The sequence below is a fragment of the Quercus robur genome, chromosome 3 (genome assembly GCF_932294415.1).
Source record: "Quercus robur chromosome 3, dhQueRobu3.1, whole genome shotgun sequence".
Classification (NCBI taxonomy): domain Eukaryota; kingdom Viridiplantae; phylum Streptophyta; class Magnoliopsida; order Fagales; family Fagaceae; genus Quercus; species Quercus robur.
Window position 1 is genome coordinate 55,139,704 of NC_065536.1, and position 21,495 is coordinate 55,161,198.

At 37.0% G+C, this 21,495-nt stretch overlaps 1 pseudogene; it reads left to right on the forward strand.

Annotated features, from left to right (window-relative positions):
- The first annotated feature begins 247 nt into the window (after window positions 1-247).
- Window positions 248-10,713, forward strand: LOC126719807 (lysM domain receptor-like kinase 3; annotated as a pseudogene).
- The last annotated feature ends 10,782 nt before the right edge of the window (window positions 10,714-21,495 follow it).

A 21,495-nucleotide genomic window follows, 5' to 3' on the forward strand; every position in this document is an offset into this window, starting at 1 on the left:
AATCATGTTAATTAATAAATATTAAAAATTTGTTTATTTTAGTATTGAAATTTCAAGTCCCTTAGTTAGAACCAATATGAAGAATTGGCAATTTCTATATGAAAACAATCAACTTAGTCGTTTCAGCTGTTTGAATTCCTTAAGAAACAAGCAAGTCAGGACAGAGAGAATAAAAATAACGTTGGCAACTCCTACATGTTCATTTCTCCTTCATTTCTTTACTAAGAAAATTCCCAGGACCACAACAATGGCTTCCCTTGGTCTCCTTATTCATCTCCTTCTACTTGCAACTCTATTTGCTAGAATTCTTGCAGCTAAATTACCAATCACATCTACTCTTATATCCCCTTTTAGATGTAATACACTAATCAAGTCATGTAATGCCTCACTATACCACATCAGCAACACTGTCCCAAAAGAAAAAGTTGCCTCTTTTTACTCTGTCAATGTATCCCAAATGAAGCCTATAATGTATGGCAACAATATTCAAGATTACCTCATCAGTGTCCCATGTTCTTACATGGATCTTGATGACAATACTACTGCTTATTTCTATAACACATCCTACCCTGTACAACATGGTGATACATTTGATAAAGTCTCAATTGAAATATATAGTGGTCAAGCTTGGAAGGGTAAAGCCAATTATTCATATTTAGACCCAAAAAATAACTTATCTATTAGTCTTCCATGTGGGTGCATTGAGAGTCAGTCTCAAACTGTGGTAACATACACGGTTCAGGACAAGGATACATATTGCTTCTTTACTATCTTCTGATGTGACTGGAATTCAGAGCTTGAATCAAGAAATGGTTCTAAACCCATCGAATATCGGCCTGGGTTGGGTGTTGTTTGTACCTATGGAGAATAACCCAAAGAAAGGTGAGCTTCTCATAAAACTTTTTTTGATTTTTATGTATGTGAAAGTCTGTGTGTGTTAAAGATGTGAATGTACTGCCTTTTCATCTTTGCAGTTTTTTTCTCCCCTAAAAATAAATACTCCCTCCGTTCTACTTTTTTTGTCCTGTTTGAAAAGTCAAACATTTTAAGGGGATATCATTTATTATCTTGTTTGTCTTATAAAAATGTATAAGTTTACAAAACTATCCTTAACTAAATTTATCAGTTTTTTTTTAAAAAGAATTATTCTTAATGAGGCTTATGGGTATAATAGGAATATTAGTAAACTAATAACTTTTATTTTTAGATATAGGACAATATTTTGAAACATCCCAAAATGGAATAGAAGACAAATAAAGTAGGACGGAGGGAGTAACATTTGATACTTCTTATATGTTGTATAAAAACTACTTCAATCACCTGTTTCACCTTGCTTTTGTAATCTATCTTTCATGGTTAATCCTAAATTTATTCTCATAATTTGTGTGATGCCAAAAACTATTGTTCATTTAAGTCCAATGAACAGCTAGGCCACTCCTTAGTAGTGCTGACTTTTGATATAAAGAATATACATATACATGTACAAATGATTAAGAAAACTTTATTTGTATCATTGCATATGCAGGCATTTCAGATTCAATGAAAAGCTAATATATGAGTTAATGTGCATTGTTTTTGCTGTTTGCGACCAGAAGGAAGACACAAATGGACAGTTGTAATCATAGCCATTGGTATATCATTGGCTGTGACATTGCTTTCAGTGAGCATATTGATTCTTGTCGTTCTCAGGAGAAAAAGATCCAAACAGAGGGTGGAAGATCCAAGAGCTGTAGCCAGAAGCATGAGTGCCTACTGAACCTTTTTAGTGCAGAATCAGTACCAGGACACGGACAACATGGAAGGTCAGATAAACTCAACTGAATCCAAAACATGAAAAAGCTTCAACAGAAACAAGAGAGAGGAATGGGGAAAAGAAATTAGTCAAATTACTATTTAATACTTTTGTTTTTTGGGGGGCGAGGGGTGTGTGTGTGTGTGGGGGGGGGGGGGGGGGGGGGGGGGCGGGAGGGGAGGGGGGATGTTGTAGTGGGAATATATACTAATTAATAGATTGCTATTATGATTTTTCTCCCTTTGGACCAGAAGAGAGGCACTCATAATATATTTGCATTTTGCAGATTCCGAAAGACCAGTATTATTTAGTCCTGAGGAGATTGAAGAGGCTACAAGTTTTTTCAATGAAAGTAGGAAAATTGGAGAGGGAGGATATGGGAGTGTATACTTTGGAATACTAGGAGGGAAAGTATGGCAGGTTCACGGCCAGTTTTCTTTTCTTTCTCCTTTAACATACTTACTGCTATATGTATTCTATGCTAATTGAACTTCTAAAAGATGACAGCCTCTTTAACTTTCAGGAGGTTGCAATAAAAAAGATGAGATCTAATAAATCCAAAGAGTTCTTTGCAGAGCTAAAGGTCTTATGCAAGTTCCATCACATAAATGTGGTGAGTAACTATGATCGACTCCTAGCATGATGTGGAAGAAAGGTTTTAGTATAATCACTAGTAAAATCTGTAGGGAATTTAACCAAAAATCCCAACCTGTGAGAAACAAAATAAATAGAGAAAACACACGCCAAAGAAAAATAATCACACGCACAAGACAATATTTACGTGGTTCGGCAATTTGCCTACGTCCACGGAGTTGCAGGGATTTCACTATTATCAGGGAGAATACAATAGTGCACAAGAACACTCTCAAGAAACCCAAATCCCAATTACACCCTAGCACTCTCTCACATAAAAAAATAAGAATAGAAGCTGACTGCCTCTCTTTTCTCTATTTTCTCTCATGCGGCTTGCTCACTAGGTTAATTAGGATTTCTCTCTTTTAATCTCACGGCTGCACCTACTTGCACTTAATACAATATATATATATATGTATATGTTAAAGTCGGTAGAGACAAAAAGAAAAAAAAGGTTTCCTATTACAAATAGGATTTGGCAACTAAGGACCGACGTGGGCTTGTGGCAATTCAAGCCACACGGCCCACTTCAACAAATCTCCACCTTGGCTTGAATTGATCAAGCTACATGAGCAAACTCCTCCATCAGCTCCACCTTAGCCCTTAAGGGCTCACAAGCTGCAAACATCAGCCACAATTCTCCATAACACAATCCCTCATCCCTGCAACTCATCCTCCTGTCCTCAAGCTAGAAGACCAATTGAAGCTGCGCACAGCTTCAACTTCTCAATAGTGACACCCTTAGTCAACATGTCTGCCGGGTTCTTAGATCCACAAATTTTCTCAAGCATTACCAGCTTATCTTCAACAAGATAACGGATAAAGTGGTATTTTGTCTGTATGTGCTTCGACTTTGAATGAAAAGCCGAATTTTTGGCAAGAAAGATTGCACTCTGACTGTCACTGTGTAGAATGCCCATCTTTTGCTTCTTACCCAATTCATCTAAGAAACCATGTAGCCAAATCATCTCTTTTCCAGCTTCAGTTGCTGCAACATACTCAGCTTCTGTAGTAGACAAAGTAACAATCTTCTGTAGATTTGAAGCCCATGATATAGCTGTACCACCCAGAGTAAAAACAAACCCAGTAGTACTCTTTCTACTATCAATATCACCAGCAAAATCAGCATCTACATAACCCTGCAGTTTCAAACTTGCACCTGTGAAGCAAAGACATGTATCTGATGAACCCTTCAGATATCTCAGAATCCACTTGACTGCCTCCCAATGCTGCTTTCCAGGCCTACTCATGAATCTGCTCACAACTCCCACTGCATGTGCAATGTCTGGCCTTGTACACACCATAGCATACATCAAGCTGCCAATAGCTGAGGCATAGGGCACCTTGCTCATGTGGTCCCTTTCTTCTTCTGTCTTCGGTGATTGTTCTTTGCTTAGTTTGAAATGACTACCCAAGGGTGTGCTCACTGGTTTAGCTTCATTCATGTTGAACCTGCTGAGAACTTTCTTCACATACTCTGACTGTGAAAGTTTCAATGTACCATTAGCCTTGTCTCTAATGATTCTCATATCAAGGATTTGCTTTGCAGCTCCCAAATCCTTCATTGCAAATTGTTTGGACAATTGCTTCTTCAAATTATTAATCTCCTCAATGCTAGACCCTGCAATAAGCATATCATCCACATATAACAGTAATATGATGTAAGAATTGTCAAAAGATTTAACATAGCAACAGTGATCAGCTTCACATCTCTTGAACCCAATTCTATGCATAAAACTGTCAAATTTCTTGTACCACTGTCTAGGAGCTTGTTTTAGGCCATACAAGCTCTTTCTCAGTTTGCAAACTAAATTCTCTTGTCCTTGAGCAATGAACCCTTCTGGCTGAATCATGTAAAGGTCTTCCTCCAAGTCACCATGAAGGAATGCTGTCTTCACATCTAACTGCTCAAGATGTAAGTTTTCTGCAGCCACCATTCCCAGTACTAGTCTGATTGTTGACATCTTCACAACTGGAGAAAATATCTCTGTGTAGTCAATGCCTTCCTTCTGCTGGAACCCTTTAACAACTAATCTGGCCTTGTAACGTTTGCTACCATCATGCTCATTCTTTATTCTGTATACCCACTTGTTGTGCAAAGCCTTCTTTCCTACTGGCAATTCAGTCAGTTCCCATGTTTGATTCCCCAACAAGGAATCCATCTCATCCTTCATGGCTATCTCCCACTTGCTTGAATTCTCATCTTGCAAGGCTTCATCATAACATTCTGGCTCACCACCATCAGTCAACAGGAGATAATTTAAAGTGGGTGAATAACGTTGTGGAGGTCTAATGTTTCTGGAAGATCTGCGGACTTCAGCTACAGGTGTACTCAGATCTACCTGTGAATTTACATTCTCCTTATCTTCTTCACCCCTTTTCTGGACAGTACCTTCAGTCAATTCATCTAAGTTGACAAACTCAGATTTCTTTTGATCTATCTCTGTAACATCTGACACTACAGTTGACCTGTCCTTGTACATAACCTGTTCATTAAATATCACATTTCTACTTCTGATGATTTTCCTGTTTTGTTCATCCCAAAACCTATAGCCAAATTTCTCATCACCATAGCCAATGAAAAAACATATTTTAGACTTTGCATCAAGTTTACTACGAGCATCAGAATCAATATGAACATAGGAAACACAACCAAAAACTTTTAAGTGTGAAAACTTTACCTCTTTACCGCTCCAAACCTCCTCAGGAAGTCTGAACTCCATGGGAACTGAAGGTCCTCGGTTTATCAGGTAAGCTGCAGTGCTAACAGCATCAGCCCAAAAAGTTTTTGGTAGTCCAGCATGCAACCTCATACTCCTAGCACGCTCATTGAAAGTTCTATTCATGCGCTCAGCCACACCATTCTGCTATGGTGTCCCAGGAATGGTCTTCTCCATCCTAATTCCCTGTGCAACACAATACTCACTGAACCCTCCATCTATGTACTCTCCTCCATTATCTGACCTCAAACATTTTACTTTTAAACCTGTTTCTGTCTCAACCATGGCCTTCCACTTCTTAAAGGTTTCAAATACATCTGATTTATTTTTCAGAAAATAAACCCATACCTTTCTACTTGAGTCATCAATGAAAGTGATGTAGTACCTTGAACCTCCAAGGGATGCAACCGGAGAAGGCCCCCACAAATCAGTGTGTACTAACTCCAATTTTTCAGCCTTCGGTGTCCTGCCAGTTTTCAAGAAGCTCACCTTTTTCTGCTTTCCTAAGATGCAACTTTCACACATGTCAAAATCAATGGACTTTAATTCTGGTAATTTTCCTTTTGACAGCAGCATCTTCATCCCTTTCTCACTCATGTGACCAAGTCTTTGGTGCCATAGGCTTGTATTAGTACTTGCATCAGCAACTGCAATTGTGTCTCTTGGACTTGAGGTCATGTACAGAGTACCAGTTTTCTTTCCACGAGCCAATACCCTAGCTCCCTTTGTAACCTTCCAAGTACCACCAACAAATAGTATTGCATGTCCTTCATCATCAAGTTGTTCAACAGAAATCAGATTCCTCCTCAGGTCAGGAATATGTCGAATCTTCTCCAGTAACCAAACAGACCCATTGGGCAACAATATTCGAACATCTCCCATACCCACAACATCCAAGGCTGAACCATCAGCCAAATACACCTTACCAAAATCACCTGCAACATAATTCTGTATGATTTCTCGGTGTGGAGTGGTATGAAACGAAGCTCCTGAATCCAAAACCCAATCATCAAGTGGACTGTCTACTGCAAGAAGTAATGCATCCTGTACCTCTTCTGTTACAGCATTAGCAGAATCATCTTCATTCTTCTTCTTAGGACTTTTGCATTGATTCCTAAAGTGACCTGTTTTCCCACAATTCCAGCATTGTACCTGTTGGCCTGATCTAGATTTACTTCTGTTCTGATTAGAATTTCTGGATTTTGATCTGCCCCGATTTGAATTTCTGTTATTACCTCTGCCTCTTGTCTCAAGGTTTAGGGCAGAACCAGATCCTGAGGTTTCACCTGCATCTCTTCTGCGAATCTCCTCAGCCAGAATTAAATCTCGTATATCATTGTACTTGAGTTTTTCCTTTCCTGTAGAATTGCTTACTGTCATCCTCATTGCCTCCCAACTGTTTGGCAAAGAAGCCAAGATGATCAGAGCACGAATCTCATCATCAAAATCAATTTCTACAGACGACAATTGATTTGTGATAGTATTAAATTCATTCAGATGTTGTGCTACTGATGCATTCTCTGCCATCTTCAGATTGAACAGTTTCTTCATCAAGTGCACCTTATTGTTTGCTGACGGCTTTTCATACATACCAGACAAAGCTTTCATCAGATCTGCTGTGGTCTTCTCCTTTACAACATTGTGTGCAACAGACCTAGACAGAGTTAACCTGATAACTCCTAGTACCTGTCTGTCAAGAAGAGCCCATTCCTCAGCCTTCATAGCCTCAGGTTTTTCCCCTAGAAGCGGTTGATGCAATTTCCTCCCATAAAGGTAATCCTCAATCTGCATCCTCCAATACGCGAAGTCTATGCCATCAAACTTTTCTATTCCAGACGTCTTTCCTGCTTCCTCTGCCATTGCTCCCACTCAAACCTAACCCTAGGCTCTGATACCAGTTGTAGGGAATTTAACCAAAAATCCCAACCTGTGAGAAACAAAATAAATAGAGAAAACACACGCCAAAGAAAAATAATCACACGCACAAGACAATATTTACGTGGTTCGGCAATTTGCCTACGTCCACGGAGTTGCAGGGATTTCACTATTATCAGGGAGAATACAATAGTGCACAAGAACACTCTCAAGAAACCCAAATCCCAATTACACCCTAGCACTCTCTCACATAAAAAAATAAGAATAGAAGCTGACTGCCTCTCTTTTCTCTATTTTCTCTCATGCGGCTTGCTCACTAGGTTAATTAGGATTTCTCTCTTTTAATCTCACGGCTGCACCTACTTGCACTTAATACAATATATATATATGTATATGTTAAAGTCGGTAGAGACAAAAAGAAAAAAAAGGTTTCCTATTACAAATAGGATTTGGCAACTAAGGACCGACGTGGGCTTGTGGCAATTCAAGCCACACGGCCCACTTCAACAAAATCTTTGGTATAGGTGGAGCTCCTGGGGTATGCCGGTGGAGAGGATGACCTCTACTTGGTCTATGAGTATTTTCAGAATGGATCACTGAATGCTCATCTGCATGATCCAATACTAAAAGGTATTCATGTCATCAGGACACAAGTCATAACTCTTAGTTTGCCAAGAACAGTTCTGGTGTGGTTCAATTAGACGAAACATATAAGATATGAAAGGTATCATATATGCAGTGATAGACCGTCCTTGTAGGCTTCACACATCCAAAAACAGCATCTTTATGTCGGGCTGACATAGGTCATTATGCCCTCTCAAGTAGGTACAAGATCATAACGCTCTTTGTTGTTCTAATTAAAAAATCCCTGTGCATTCATTGTAACTGGTGACCATAGCAAATTACTTGAAGAGCGTAAATGAGTTCAAGTCCTAGTAAAAGCGTTAGGATGTAACCATGTGTCTAAGTGATACCGTGATGTAAATTATGAATTTGTATAGGGAAAGGTCAACTAGTACTCTAGTCCAGTATGGAAGATTTCAATACTTAAAAAGAGTTCAGAACTTCAGATTATACTTCAGTTAAGGGATCGATTGAATTTACTTTCTTCTGTTTATTTAAAGAAAAAGTCAAATGAATCTAAACTAAAAAATTTATGAAATCCTCTACCCCATTTTCTTGGAATCAGCTGCAGCAGAAAACTATATCCCTTATTCAATCACCACAGGCTGTTTGGAATATGCAAGTTTATCCAAAGAAACTCTATGGGCCTCCCACTCGTACAGTGTCATAGGGCAACAATGAATTAGTTGTTGAGCTTAAATGCCTTAAATGTATGCTAGCAATCTTGGTTTACAGAGGATGAGCAAGATTTACAACAATGAGTATTGAATCAGGTCATCAGCCTCTCTCTTGGACTGCAAGAACACAGATTGCACTGGATGCTGCAAAGGGTATTGAATACATTCATGACCACACAATATCAAGGTATGTGCACCGAGATATAAAGACAAGTAACATTCTCCTTGATGAGGGACTCGGAGCAAAGGTACTTCCAATCTCTTTAATATAGCCATGTTTGTATGAATAAATTCTTCTAGCCATGCTTGATTTTACAATATCTCTCTTTAGAAATCATGTCTGTCACATTTTGGGATCTGCCACTGCCCAGTACCATAGAACTTCAATACAAATTTCCAAGCATAACTCTGTTCCTGAATGAAAAATAAAGATATTTTTCTAACAGTTTACTGAACTCCAGTAAAATTTCTCCAAAAAAATGAATATGCAGCGGGGTTCAGGTGATAGTCCAGTGGAAATGTTGTCATATCATTTATGTTGCCTTGTGTCTTTGATTCAAACCCTACCTCCCCCTCCCCCATATCTAGCTACCTAACCCAAAAAAAAGAAAAAGAATATGCAGTGTCTCTATAAAAGAAATATAAGTAGTTTTTATCTCAAATTAAGCTCATTTAGCATATGTTATAGGTAGCAGATTTTGGATTGGAAAAACTTGTTGGAAGAACAAATGAAGAAGATTTCCTAGCAACACGTCTAGTTGGAACACCAGGCTACCTTCCTCCTGAGTAAGTTCTAAGCTGTTATTTTAGTAGTACAACCATAAGTAGATTATAGGGGAATTAGGTTAATTCTCTCTTCATTGTCAGTATAATCTTTTCTTATTTACACTCAAATAAAGTAATTTTTTCTGACATTCTTAACTTAATTGAAGAGCTGTGAAGGAGCTCCAGGTGACCCCCAAAACTGATGTATTCGCATTTGGAGTTGTTCTAGCAGAACTGATAACGGGGCAACGTGCACTTATTTGTGACAGCAAGGAGACTAACAAGATGAAATCACTAATTACAGTTGTAAGTGAACAATTTCTTTACTCAAAGGATTCAATGTTTCAAAAAGTCATTGCCACAGATAGAACTTAAAATTGAAGCAAGTGACTAGGTCTAGGTTGGAGTGGAACCCAAATAAGAGACTAAATTTGACTCACTGAACCAATAAATTCCTGGCAAAATTAATTCTACCTACTGAATGTTTTCTAAACACATGCTCAACTTTACATATTCTCAAATCCATTTAATTCAAATATAATTGTTAAATTACATGTTTATGCAAGTGCTTTCACTGCTATCAATCAAACATAAATCTTGAATGTCAGATTCATGCGGAAATATACATATAATCATATTATATTCTCCATCGCTTCTTGGTCTTGCATACATAACTAGATTAGTACTTATGTCATCACAGCCAGACAAGCCACTTCAACAATGATGCACAAGCTAAGTTTTGTTTCCACCACATGACCGGATTAATAACGTTTTCCAAGATGAACACCCAGAGAATGCTTTGGAAGCTGTCATAGATGGAAATCTTCGTGGCATCTACCCTTTTGAGCACATATACAAGGTATGCAAGATTTTAGATACAACTATCAACATTGATACTGGTACAAATAAAAATAAATAACTAAAAAAACTTTCAATAAAGACCTCCATACATGGATTTTGTTAGTACTTAATATGGTACAAATAGCAAAAATAAAAAATCATGGGGTGAGATTATTGAATCAGCTCTTGATGTATTGGTAGAGAAATTAATAAGGCTCCAGGGAAGTTGAGTTTGGAACTTAAGTTTATGAACTTCTTTAACTTATTTTCCTTCTCTTGCTTAGCCAAAGGAGTAAGAAAAATGTGCTAAATAGATGGAGGATAAAGGCATATATTTTTATTGTCACATAATTAAATTTGTTTTATGACAATCTGTGAAGGAAGTTGCCTAAATTTGTATTGTGACTGTTGCCCTCATGATCATCATATAATTGTGTTCTCACAGATGGCAGAAATCGCTCAGTGTTGCTTGAGTGAAGATGCTGTTGACAGACCAGAGATGAGGGAAATAGTTGTGTCATTTTCTAATCTGGTGACTTACTCCATAGAGTGGGAGGCATCCCTGGGAGGGAACAGCCAAGTTTTCAGTGGGCTGTTTAATGGAAGATGAAATAAGTCAAATAACTATTATATGTATGGTGTGATTAACCTTAAAATGTACTAAAACTTTTTTCTTTTTCTTTTTTTCGATAATTTGAAAGTTGAGGGAGAAGAATCTAAACCCTGAATGTCTCTCTTGGAAACATTAGGGGATTAATACTCTTTTGATATTTGATAACATGATAGAGTAGTGTGTATTTAGTTATTTACCAAATTTTCAAGTTAGAATTCTCCAAATCCTAAAGATGGAAATATGTAATTGCTCTTTGTGGTCCTGATAGAGTTTAACACTTAAAAACTGAGTTCAACTTAGTTGTATTTGGTATTATCATAACTTGAGAGGACTTGGCAAATGAAATGTTGTACTTGTATTAAAATATAAAGTCAGATATGCCAGAAAAAATAGAAAGAAACTTGTTGAGGTGTGATATGAATTTTTAAAGTAACTTTGTCTAGACCTCTGGTAAGGCCATTTTTATATAATTTTGTATTAGTTCCACAAGTCGTAAAATCTTTGGCAAAGGAAAAAAATAATTATAGGATTTTTTTTTGGGGGGAATTTATAGGAACTTTTTTGTGCTGTATATGAAAAGTAGTGCAACAATGGAGTATTTGAGCTACCTTTGGTGAAAAATGCAATTCTGTGCTTAACAAAAAGAATAATGGTAAAGATACAAAAAAAATTTCAAACTGTTGATAGGGTGAGTGATTATTAGTAAATAAAAAAGTGATATTAATGATGGTTTAGATAAAAACCAATAAGAGGTTAGTCACATCAACGTTTGTAAAATAATTTGTGTCTATAACATTACTCTAAAAAAAAAAGCTTAATTGAGCGGAAAAACATTTTTCGAAATATTAGGGGGTGTTTGGTTTAGCAATTTCTATAACTCATATCTCAGTTTCCATAACTCATAACTCAAAAATGGTGGGGCCCATAGCAAAAAGGTTGTTTGGGAAGTCCATAACTTTGTTTCCATCACTCAATTATCTGATTTTTGAGTTATGAGTTATGGAAACTGAAAATATATTTTGGCTGTTTTCAGTTTCCATAACTCATAACTCAATGACAATATTGTAATTAAACACACATAAAAGACCCATAAACAGTACCCAGCCGCAACTTTTGACCTTTGACTTTTTTTTTTCCTTTCTTCTTTGGGTTGGTTGTTCGTTTTTTTTTTTTTTTTTTTTTTTTTTTCTCCTAGGTTGGCTGTTCGGTCTATTCTGGATTTTTTTTTTTTTTTTTTTTTTTTTCACTAGGTTCGGTGAGTTTGGGTACTGAAAGAAAAAAAAAAACTGCACCGATGACAGGTATGGGACCCACAAATAGTGTGAAAAATATTGAGTGATGGGAAGTGTGTGATGGTGCCAAACAAACATAGTATTTTAGAGTGATGAGTGACGAAAATTGAGTGACAAAAAAAAAAAACCAAACAAGGCCTTAGATACTCAACAAACCGATTCAAATAAATTCCACATAAAAAAAAAAAAAAAAACCAAACAAGGCCTTAGATACTCAACAAACCGATTCAAATAAATTCCACATCAAAAAAATGTTTCTCAATAGTAACTTCTCTTTCATTCTCTCTCTTCTCCTCACTTTCTCTCATTCAAAAGACAAATTGTTATAGTTGTCGACCAGAGTTGACTAACTATTATTTTTTTTGACATAGTTTAGCTCCAAAATTACTTGTAGCATAATTTCACTTTCTCACTTAATTTTTCACTTAAATTCCAAATTTGGAGTTTAAAATTTCCTATTTGAGACGGCCAAATGGCCTTAAAAATAGAATACATTTTTCGATTTTGGATATGTTTCTTCAATCACTTTAGAGTTATAAAAAATAAGAATGATTTTTCATGCGAGCCAAACAACATAGTATAATTTTTTATTGACTCATTTTTTTGATTTGCAAGCATATACAAGAAAACAAGTTTTTTAGAAAATATTTGTATTTTCCAAAAACTGAATCATTTTCTAAATAAGATTTATTCAAAATAAGATTGTTGTAAGACCAAGTGTCTTTTATGGTTTTAAATGTTAGGCTATTGAAAAAAACATATCAATAAAATGAGCATAGTTGAAATGAGAATTTTAAGATGGATAAATGAAAATACATAAAAATATAATATTCAAAATAATAAAATTTGCTTAAAAATATAGATGGTCCTTAATCAATTCAATATATATACAAGCAGAGACCTCATGCAAAAGAGCATGAGGTTCTACCATTTGACGCATTCTTTGAGATTTTTTATATTAAGCTTACATAGTTACACCTCAATAGAGTTTGCATTTACATTATACTATAAATTAGTTCATTGAATTACCTAATGGAGTGAATGTATGTATTAATTATATATAGTTTTTCTATAAAAAAATTTATATATAATTATACATCAATTATTTATGTGGGGCCAAAGAATTCACGGCCCAAGCCCACTCTACGTTAGGGCCCAAGGCCTAAGCTGAGAAGAGCTATTGCCGAGGACACATAATGAAATCCCAAAAGGAGCATAAGGATATTGCCGAGGGCGACCTCATGCTCAGCACCTCACAAAATGCCTAAAGAAATGGGCAAACTCAGTACAGGGACAGGACAGGGGAAAAAACTGCCAACATTGTAATACAGAACCCTGTATCTGACAAGCCCATACTCTAAACCATGCCCTTTAACTTTTCCAACGACCCCTAACCACTCTAGGTATGGGTTGACAGGACAGGTTTGCACCCCAGAAAAGTAAAACTTACACGTGGACCCTAAAAGGGGAAACGAACACTAGTATAAAAGGAGAAAGAGGCCCAGGAAAAAAGGGATCCCCCTGCAAAAGGGAGAAAAGGAAGGATACAAGGCTCCTCGGACGCTGTCCGAGGACTTAAGTCCTACAACCCGTACTAATGGAGGGCTTAGCTAGTCAAGCCAAGTCCGTATATACATAAGCTCCCATAGAAACTACGACTAAACTGCTCACCTGTGCCCAAGGTCATGCCTTTCAAGCCCACTCTCTATAAATCATATTGTTAGGGCCCTTTACATACGAGCCCAACGTCATTCTTGGGCCGTAAAAAATCGTGTCCCTACAATTGGCGCCGTTTGTGGGAAGGCTTGCGCGTTGGCACAGGTGGTGGTGGAGTTGAGCCTCTGTCGAGCAAAGGTCTGTGAAGGTTCCTACATTTCCAGCGACGTGCTGTTGTTTCTCCGACATAAATTTCCGTTAGGGGCTACGCCTCGCAGTGCCAATGGCACGGGCAATCCTAGGGGCTTCTAACATCAAGCTAACTCCCCCCACCTTGGTCGAGGGGCTAACCTTCGGAAAATAAATAAATAAATGAACGAATACAAGTTTTGGACAGAACCAAGGCCTTGTATGGTTCTCAGATCAAGCCTCTGGGGAAACCAACTACTTAGAAGAAAAACTATAAGTTTTGGACAGAACCAAGGCCTTGTATGGTCCTCGGACTCAAGCCTCTGGGGAAACCAACTACTTAGAAGAAAAACTACAAGTTTTGGACAGAACCAAGGCCTTGTATGGTCCTTGAACTCAAGCCTCTGGGGAAACCAACTACTTAGAAGAAAAACTACAAGTTTTGGACAGAACCAAGGCCTTGTATGGTCCTCAGACTCAAGTCTCTGGGGAAACCAACTACTTAGAAGAAAAATTACAAGTTTTGGACAGAACCAAGGCCTTGTATGGTCCTCGGACTCAAGCCTCTGGGGAAACCAACTACTTAGAAGAAAAACTACAAGTTTTGGACAGAACCAAGACCTTGTATGGTCCTCGGACTCAAGCCTCTGGGGAAACCAACTACTTAGAAGAAAAACTACAAGTTTTGAACAGAACCAAGGCCTTGTATGGTCCTCGGACTCAAGCCTTTGGGGAAACCAACTACTTAGAAGAAAAACTATAAGTTTTGGACAGAACCAAGGCCTTGTATGGTCCTCGGACTCAAACCTCTGGGGAAACCAACTACTTAGAAGAAAAACTACAAGTTTTGGACAGAACCAAGGCCTTGTATGGTCCTCGGACTCAAGCCTCTGGGGAAACCAACTACTTAGAAGAAAAACTACAAGTTTTGGACAGAACCAAGGCCTTGTATGGTCCTCGGACTCAAGCCTCTGGGAAAACCAACTACTTAGAAAAGACAATACGGGGTTTGGACACAACCTGGACGTTATATGGCCCCTAAAATCTACCCCGAAGAAGAGTTCCCCATTGATAGTTGGGTTAATCCCCAGACTGAATGGAATCCCCAGTCTACCCTCGGATCCTCAATACCAAGGGAACTGATGCGACAGTTATAGGGTCAGATGTTGTCAAAAACACGGTCAAAGTCCCTCACTGCTCGGCTTCCCCTTCGGATGAATTACTTAGAGTTTAACGTTCTCGGACGGTCGCCTCACATGCATTACGAAGCACACAGCCGTTATCTCAGTTAGTTTCATGAGTTTAATCTACTGGGAATTATCATTATTATACTTGATAATGTCGATAAGTTCAAATTAGTGGGATTCTGCTTCAAAGTTTTTCCTGCTCTAAGCATCATTAAAGGAAACTGCACATGTAATATCCCATTCACAAAGTAGTTGTTGCAGAAAAGAAAAGTATATAAGAGGAAGCAAATTCATTTCTTATTAAGACAAATAAACAGTACAGCGTACAATGAAAGAGCTTAAATAAGCTCATACTGAAACTAACTACATAAGCGAAAAGAAAAGATACAAGGGAGTGAAGAAAAAGCCGAAGAAGAGGTGCAGAGAAGAGGGGTGCTGCCATTCCAAAATGTCGTCTAAGGAAACCATTCCTCAATACTTTTACATGCCTATAACTCATGCAGCAAAAGAGCCTAACTTTGGGCTAGCACCATTGAAGAAAAGGTGCAGGGAGCCCAACTTGAGGCTAGCACCGTTGAAGAAAAGGTGCAGGGAGCCGGAAGTTGATGAGCCTCCACGTAACCACGCCTGCGATAGAGCAGACGGCGCTGATGGCGAAAAACCTTACTTCTGACGCATCAAGAATCTGATGCGACCAGTACCTGCTTCGGATTTTGATTGAAAGAGGGAGAAATACCATTTCTCCCTTGTCAAAACGGAAGATTATCTTGAGTCTGTGCCTCCCCTGTCCAGACCACGCCACTTTGAGTCTCGGAAGGACACGGCGCCTCTGTGGCGGATGTAGTTCCTTTACCCCTGCCTGTGTCTCAAACATATTACACTACACTAAGGGTGGATATCACTGGATATGGAGACTGTGATTATAGCTGAAGGATTATAATTTTGAAGAGAGTCGAAGGGTTTGTATGTAAGGAGAATAACCTCCTATCCTACTTATATAAAGGGTAAGGTGGTGGCATTCAATTTGTGCAACTTTCCAAGGAATGCTAAGGACAAGGTAGATTTGGCTCAATTTCCAACACCATCCGCAATCGTAGGATCTGAAGATCCTCGTGAAGGCGCGCCTCGAGTGCTGAAACGTCAAAGGACTCCACGTGAGTGGATAAAGGAATGGCTCTTAATTTGGCACGTCTCTCATGTAAATAGAAAAACACAAATATTAGTAGAGTACAGAATTTTAGCGAGCCATGATGTGGGCCCAACATCACCAAAACCCTCCTCCCCGACTAAAAAGTCGGGCAGCAGGATTTTGAGAGGCTATTGTGGGGCCAGAAAATTCACGGCCCAAGCCCACTCTACGTTAGGGCCCAAGGCCTAAGCCGATGAGAGCTATTGCCGAGGACGCATAATGAAATCCCAAAAGGAGCATAAGGATATTGCCGAGGGCGACCTCATGCTCAGCACCTCACAAAATGCCTGAAGAAAGGGGCAAACTCAGTACAAGGATAGGACAAGGGAAAAAACTGTCAACATCGTAATACAGAACCTTGTATCTGACAAGCCCATACTCTAAACCATGCCCTTTAACTTTTCCAATGACCCCTAACCACTCTAGGTATGAGTTGACAGGACAGGTCTGCATCCCAGAAAAGTAAAACTTACACGTGGACCCTAAAAGGGGAAACGAACACTAGTATAAAAGGAGAAAGAGGCCTAGGAAAAAAGGGATCCCCCTGCAAAAAGGAGAAAAGGAAGGATACAAGGCTCTTCAGACGCTGTCCGAGGACTTAAGTCCTACAACCCGTACTAATTGAGGGCTTAGCTAGTCAAGCCAAGTCCGTATATACATAAGCTCCCATAGAAACTACGACTAAACCGCTCACCTGTGCCCAAGGTCATGCCTTTCAAGCCCACTCTCTATAAATCATATTGTTAGGGCCCTTTACATACGAGCCCAACGTCATTCTTGGGCCGTTAAAAATCGTGTCCCTACAATTTATATTATAGAATTTTAATGATTATTTTTATAATATTATATAAGGAAATATTTTTATTTATAGTCATAACAATTTATTTAAAATGTGACATTCTTCTTTATATGAGAGAATATTTTTATTTATAATTTTACTACTATTTAAGGGGCTTCCCCTGTTTGGACCGGATTTTTTTGGTTCTAAAATACCCCTACATCCCTAGATTTAAGTAGAAACAAAACTAAATGATAGTCTGGTAAAAATACATGTCTAACTTGCATTAAGCATTGCCTATAAAATAAGAATACTCTTCCGCTAACCTACTTCTTCAAAGTAACTATATGTTTATTGTTTTTTTTTTAAATAGAAAAATAAGTTTTTTTTTTAATAAGAAACTAGCATCTAAGCACGCGACAGCGCGTGCTAAAAGACTCTTCTATTTTTTATGTAAATGTTAATAATTTGAATTCATTATAATTTGAGATTATTACTGTAGGGACGCGATACGCAACGAGCCACAACAGTGTTGGGTTAGCACGTAAAAAGACCCAGACAATATCATTTGTAGAGAGTGGATTTGAAAGGCTAGGCCCTGGTTACCCAGCGGTGGGTTTTTTGTGGTGTTCATATGTGTTTAAGGTGTTTTCACCCCCGGAGTCTTTTTCCTGGAGGTGGACTGGGAGGCCTTCCTTCTTGGCCATTTTTCCCCGTCCCCTCATCCAGATTACTTACTTTTTCTTTTATACTAGTTTGCGTTCGCTTTCCTTCGTCCACGTGTAGGGTCGACCTTTCCAAGACTGATACTTGTCCCGTCAGTCCCAAACCAAAGTCGTTGGGAGTGGTTGATAAAGCTGAAGAATACAGCTCTGTTAGGTGCAGAGCCGTGTATGGGAAGGGTAGTAAGGGCAGCCTTTCCTAGATATTTTAGATTTTCTTTCAAGTTTGTCCCTATACCGTTTTTGCCCCTTTTCTCGGTGGAACTTTGGGTTAGCCGAGGACTGGACTGTCCTCGGCTGCTTCTTCGGGCCATTTCGTGCTTCACATTATTGAGTTTGAACTATAGCCTTCTTTGGCTTGGGCCTTAGGACTCCCCATGAATAAGTGGGCCTGGCCCATAAATTATTGGGCCCCACAATTACATTTTCCAATCACAAAAATACAAAGGGGTGATAATGGGGAGATTTAAATTTATTGGGTAGAAGGTTGAAGTTGTTTGTGTGTGACTAAAACGTGGGTGTACAACTGGGGTTTTTTTTATATTTTATTTTAATTTTATTTTAATCAATACGGCAAATGTGTTTTTATAAAGAAACGTGTGTTTTTTTTTTTTAATTTTAATTTTTTTTTATAAATGGATAAAAAAATTTGAAAATCTTTAGGAAAGTAGTCTTGTTTTGTAGGCAACGTTTTAGTGGGAGTTAAAAATACATCTACTTATAAAAAATAAAAAGTGTATATATCTATATAGTATATATTTTTTTAATAACTATTTAGTTTTTTTTTTTAGATTTGTTTTTGGATAAAAGTGGGGTGTTTAAATTATTTTTCTATTAAAAAAAAAAACAATAAACGTATATTTGCTTTGAATAAGTGAGTTAGTAAAAGAGTGTTCCTATTTTGTAGGCAATGTAGTTTTAGTGCAAGTTAGACATGTATTTTTATCAGATTATCATTTAGTTTTGTCTTTACTTAAACTTATGGATGTAGGGGTATTTTGGAATAAAAAAAATCCAGTCCAAACAAGAGAAGTCTCTTAAATAGTAGTATAGATATATATAAAAAAAAAAAAAGAAAAAAAAGTTAAACAACCCACGTTGCTATTGTTTTTTTCCTAAAAAAAAACACCTCATGTTTATACCAAAAAAAAAAAAAAAAAAAAAAAAAAAAAAAAAAAAAACTAAACTAAATAGATATATACACTTTTTTTTTTTTTTTTTTAATATATAAGTAGATATATCTTTAACTCCCACTAAAACGTTGCCTACAAAACAGGACTACTCTTTTGATGGTGTGGGGTCAGGGAACTTATGATCCGACCCACGCTCTACTAGGGCCTGGGGCCCGTGCCGAGGAGGATATTTGTCGAGGACGAATAGAGAAAGGCCAAAGTGTCGAGGGGAACAGCCGAGGATGACCCTGTCCTCGGCATTCCAAGATTTCAAAGGGGAGAGCAACATCCCGTTAAAGGCTACCCCCAAAAAGCCCCCTGAAGAAGAGGCGAGTAAAATGGGACCCACGTGGGGGTACGGTGCAAAACTGGTTCGAGGTAAATACGTCACCTCCGCATTAAATGCACCCGCCAACGTCCTAACCACATTAATGAGAAAAGACGCCTGGACATGGTGACTTCGATCATCGCAACTAACAAAAAGTAAGGGGGGACAGCTGATGAGACGGGTACTGAAGTAGGCACCTGCCTGATCAACAAGTGGAGGGCTAAGATCAACCAAGAAGGGCTATATAACGTGAAGGTTGATGCGCCTAAAAGGGGGCTGGGAAAAAAGGCCAAAAACCAGAGCCTCCCAGTCCGCCTCCAGGAGAAAGACTCCTCGAGCGAACACAATTTAATTCTGTATGAACACCACGACTAACCACCGTCCGGTGACCAAAGCCTAGCCTTCGAAACCCACGCTCTACAAATGATATTGTTTGGGCCTTTTTTACGTGCGAACCCAATATCATTTTAGGTCGTTACAAATTGAGTCCTTACAGATGGTTTTCAAATTGCTCTTTTATTTTTATTTTTTTGTAAAGATTAATAATTTGCATCCATTCTATTTTGGGATTACTATATTTTCCAATCACAAAAATACCTAAGGGTGTGATGAAAAATTATTTTACTTGCAAATGCATATTTCCAACCACACTTCTAGGTATTTTGTGATTGAAAAATGTAATAATTTCAAATTATAAATTATGTAAATTATTAAATTTTACTCGAAAAATAGAAGAGCCTCTAAGCACGTGCTCACGCACGTGCTTAGAGGCTAGTAATAATAATATCCTTTTTTTTTTTTTTTTTTGATAGACGCTAGTAATAATAATTGATTTAGAATGTTTAGTTGTTTTGACAACAATTAACACAAAAACAAAAACAAATTAAATATTTGTGAATTCACTAAAATTAGTCATAACCAATTAGATTTCTTAACTTCTTTTAGTGATATTATATATATAACCAAAATTATAGTACTTATTCTATTTAATTAAAAAAGATTATTAATATAATAAATAAATATTTTTTATATTAATTATTTTAAGTGATTCACTAATTATTTAAGTATAATGAAATTTTGATGTCAATTTTCTAAGATATATATATATATATATATATATACAAACACACATATATGAGTTTAAGTTAGTAAAGTTACACTTGGTGTAATTTTACAAAAGTTACACATTTTGTTCACCATAGATCTCTAAGCAATCAAACGGTTTAAAAAACACTATCTTACTTAATTAATATGACATGTTTTAGTGTTCTCTCTTATGTATTACAATAAATTATGAAATTCTATTCTATTTTATTATTTTCTCACCCTTGTTGAACTACTATAAAAAATAAAAATAAAAATAAATCTCAAGTTTTCTCCATATTTAAAAGAAGAATAATATTACATACACAAATAATTTTGCAAAATTTTTACAAAGTGTTGATGAAGCATGGTCCACATTAGCTTTGAAAAACAATTATTGAAAGATATATCTTTATTTTTATTTATCAAAATGATATTTGCATGGTTCTAAAAAAAATGATATTTGTATTTATTTTTTGTTTAGTAGGCATGAAATTGGCTTATTTATATCTGTCACAATATCATGCAATTTTTAAATTTGTAAACACATATATTATGATCAAATTATTATACCACTCTTATTGTCTTTCTAATTTGTTATAAAATAAAACACGAATTATTACAATTTTTTAGAAGTAAAATTATACTCAGAAAGAGAAGAAACTATTACAAAAACATTAGCAATTTCTTAATGAACCTCGTCGAAATACTGCTCCATCCGTTGTACACCATATTCTTGATAAACCCCATCCAAATATTGCTCCATTTGTTCTGTGGGTTTCCATAGCACAAGAAAAAATATATTTCATATAAATAAAAACAAAAAAATCATAACTTAATTATACTTGGTTCCTTACCAACTCCTTCAAGTCCTCCATGCAGATTTGAGATTTGGATCCTGTGGACAATCCAATCAACATTATTCATGATGATTGGAACAATTCTACGCATTATCTTGGCTTGGTTTCTTTGGGTTTGGCTTGAAAGTTTCTCTAAGTTTGTGTTGTATTTGCGTGGGTTTGAAGATTTGTGTGGGTACTGAGAGCCTTTACAGGCTGAGAAGGATGGAGAGAAGATTTTTAGGCGGGATAGAAAAGAAAAATAAAATATAACAATTGTCTTGTTATTGATGAAAAGATGAGAAAGATTAGTTTGAATTGATTTGTTCATTGTTAAGAGGGAAATGATTAATGTTGAGGGAATGAAAAAAGATAGAGGTAATCAAAAAGTAATAGTAGTAAAAATGACATATTAATTAGAAAATTAACATAAAGTTTAGATAGAATAATATATTGAGTTATGTTAAGGGAATAAAAAAGAAAGAAAGAAATAATCAAAAAGTAATATTAGTAGTCAAATT